General features: G+C 34.7%; 1 long non-coding RNA gene across 1 annotated transcript; it reads left to right on the forward strand.

The window, feature by feature from the left end:
* The first annotated feature begins 836 nt into the window (after positions 1-836).
* On the forward strand, positions 837-2,260 carry LOC127118771 (uncharacterized). Its single transcript, XR_007802337.1, has 3 exons — positions 837-1,195; positions 1,431-1,514; positions 1,915-2,260. It is a non-coding gene; the product is annotated as an uncharacterized LOC127118771 (long non-coding RNA).
* Positions 2,261-3,665: the final 1,405 nt, after the last annotated feature.

Raw genomic sequence — 3,665 nt, forward strand, 5'->3', positions numbered from 1 at the left:
TGTTAGCCATGCTTGACTGATGTTGACTTGAAGTCCTGATCTTGCATTTGAACCTTAAGGTGTTAAGCTCCTGAGATTCAGCGTATCCAATATAGCTTGAGCACAATGGACTTGCCATATCAAGTGATCAAGGTTCTTTTGATCACTTGAATAGGCTTAGGGGATTACAACATGATACAAAGGATTTGGTTAACCAAAGCGACATTTGATCAACACTAATCAATGAGATTAAGAAATATAGTTGAATTAGGTACAAAATAAACCTATTGAATTAATCTACTAAATAAAATCAGACAATTCTAATTAAAACCCTAAGTTAAGGGAACAGGACAAAATGAAGATTTATAAGCCTAAAGGGAAAAATGGTCATTATGTCAAAAATGAGTTGATTAGGAAAATATAATCTAAAATTAATATTAATCAAAACTAATTTAATCCTAATTATATCTAATATGGCCTAATTAAAATTTAAAATTAATTAAATTCTAAAATCTAATTAGGACCTAAATTATTATTTAATGTTAAAATGAATATTCTTATTAAATTAATTAGAATTCCAATTAGCATAATTGATCGTGATTAATTTTAAATCTAATCCTAATATAATTATAATCATCACAAGAAACAAACAAAAAAAAAGCATGAAATAATTAGTACAAGAAAAAAAGGGGTAAGAGCCCTACCTCTGCCTGACCGGGACCTAGGTCTGAGCCCAATGCAACCTCAAACGGGCTCATGGGTGTGAATATTGTTTTGAATAGGGTAGTACGTAGGTCCATGGGCTTGAGGCTGAGCCCAAACCTAAGAAGCTAAATAGAGGAAAGAGGATCCAGACTCTCATTTATTGCCTCCTCGTTTCAAAACATGTCGCCAGACACTGAAACGCGTGTTAAAGGACTCCTCCGTACCGGTAATCACCTCCGGCAGCGGTGGAGGTCAAACACTACCATGCCAGTATCCACAAGTTCGTCTCCTTCCTCTCTATTTCGTTGCTCTATTAACTCTTTCAAACTTCTCCTTCGCAGACCAAATCGTCGATAAATGCGAATGGAACCTAAGTTATTGGAATCAAAGATTTATACGGCCACTAGGAGGAATCGAAACTTCCATGGTGGCGACAAGAATCACTCAAACTGAGGAGCTAAAAACGTATCGGCGAGGACGTGGTTGCGATGCAAAGGATTTAAGAAAAGAGGTAATCCACTCAAATTTCATCTTAGCTTCTCTAACCTTCCTCTTCCTCTTCAACTCTCTGCCATTGTTGCTTTATTCTTCACTGATCCCGTGTCAAACCTTCGTGTGGATTGTGCGATGAATAGATAGATTGGTGTGAGGTTTTGAGAGCCACGAAGAAAGATTGAGAGTGAAGAGTATTTGCTATATGGTTTTTTGATAAGTATTTTGTGGTTTTCGATTTTTTTTCTTCTCAGTGAATGAAGCGTACGAAGCTGATGAAGATGAGACTAGGAGAGTGAAGATGGAATGTTTATGAAGCCCTCTGAAAATTAAGTGAGGTACTATTTTATAGAGTTCAAAGTTGGTTAGAAACTCCAATGAAACTCACATGAAATTCATCTGCAAATTCATCAGTTAGTTACAAATTCAAGTTGAGTTAGTTGTTAGTTAGAGATTAGGGTTAGTTAAGTAATTATGATTTTCTGTTATGATGTTAGCAAATCAGTTAGGTATTCTGATGAGTTATGGAAGCTCTGTTAAAATTTAGTTTTTAATTCAAAGGTTAATTAGATAGTGAAGCTTCTGTTAAAATTTGGATTCAGTTAATGACTCAAATCTGGTTTCTGTTTTTCTATCAAAACCTACTAACTCTAATGACTGCTTTGTTCTGCTAAATTATTTGCTAGTGGAAACGGTTTCTGAATCTTCTGCTTATAATTTATGTTATTAATTCTGCAGGGTTAGTATTTGGAAGGAAGGAGCTTCACTTCTCATTCTGAAAATTATGCAGGATTGTCTTGGTGTGCTCAAATTATGGTGTTGCTTGGAATCATGGACTGTGTTGAATAAAATTGGGAAATGGGTTGAAGCTTAGATATAGGACTGATGTACCAATGCATTTATGAAGCTTCACTAAGGTTGGTTGGCTATGACATTCCGGTGAAATGCACGATTCTTAAAGGCGTACCATGAGGGTGATGATGGTTGGCTGCAGATTGATGGCCCAAAGTTCCTAATGGGATGTAACATAACTTATATTGAAGGTTCAAATATAATGCAACTTTTTGTATCCATTTGCTTAAAACTCTTGGTTGTCTTGTCAAATCAATATGTGAAAAATTCTAATATCATAAAATGCATAAAGCTTTCTCTTCAAATTAATCTTCAAATGCTTGATCAAATGCAAATGAAAAAGAATCCATGATGAAACAAAATTGATATATTCAACATAAGTGGCTAATGACCAATATAACAATGAAATGGACTATGATTTATGGCAATTTGTAAGGCACATTAAAATTGGTTGACAAATGCAAATGTCGGTTAACTCGTGTATGCTAAAACAAGTAATTGTTTACCATGAATGCAAACTATCAACTTGATTAAATTTGGTGACTTAAATGTATGGATGCAAATGTAAATGGGCACAAAGTAAAATGTCTAATGGACAAGATGAATTAATAAGGCAAGGAATAAATTACGTTTAGAATCAATATTAATGATCGGTTGAGCTTGGTCAACTGGTTGACCAAAAAGTCAACAGTTGATCAAAATTCAACTTAGTTATGAAATGCAATATGCAATGCTAATGACATTGAATGATACAAGTTGGACCCTTTGTGAACCAAGGATGAAACATGAGCCTTGATCATAGAATTGGGGCCTTGAATCAAGAACTAAGACATCAAGCAATCCACAAATGATTGGGCGTGAAGCACCTCCTAGATTAGGGTTGAGAATCAAACCATAAAATCACAGATGTTTTAGACAAACAACAAGGGATCAAGGGCCTAGGATTTGCAAGCTTGCATGGTCAAGAGATGACTAGATGGTCCACAATGCCTTGAATCAAGAGTCCTAACAAAATTAGGGTTCATGTATGAATGAAAGATCAAGATGCAATTCCACAAGGTCAATTAAATCCAATTGCTCTTCATAAGCTTTGAATCTATGATGTTTGTGAGAATGAATGCATGATGCACATGAATGCAGATGAATCTCAAGTCATAGGTTTAGTGAAAAGATGAAAATGTGAGGGAAAATTTTGGGATATTAGCATAAAATATGGGTAAGTGTTAGATGCATATCAATGATTTTGACGGAAAGAACATGAGCTCATGTGTGATATCTTTAGATGCAGGTCCACCAGTATGTTAAGTGATTCCCATTTTGGTAGAATTAAGTGAAGATTGTTATTGACGAAATTTTGGAGTTTCTAGTTCCTTAAAAAATTCAAAGACTCAATCAAGGAAAATGTCGATAAGATCCAGTGAAGATTGATGCAGACGAAATCTTAGAGTTCTTTGATTCTAATAGGATGAACTGATTCAAGCTCGGGTAAAGATCTTGAATTTTTTTTTAGTTTAGTGAGATGTGTTCTACGGAAGAAGAATCAATATTGATCAACCGGAAACAATTGTCATGTCATATTTAATGTCAATCGATTTCAAAACCTTTCTACACTAAAGAATCATTCCATCATTAAATGG

Source organism: Lathyrus oleraceus, chromosome 2, assembly GCF_024323335.1.
Source record: "Lathyrus oleraceus cultivar Zhongwan6 chromosome 2, CAAS_Psat_ZW6_1.0, whole genome shotgun sequence".
Lineage (NCBI taxonomy): Eukaryota > Viridiplantae > Streptophyta > Magnoliopsida > Fabales > Fabaceae > Lathyrus > Lathyrus oleraceus.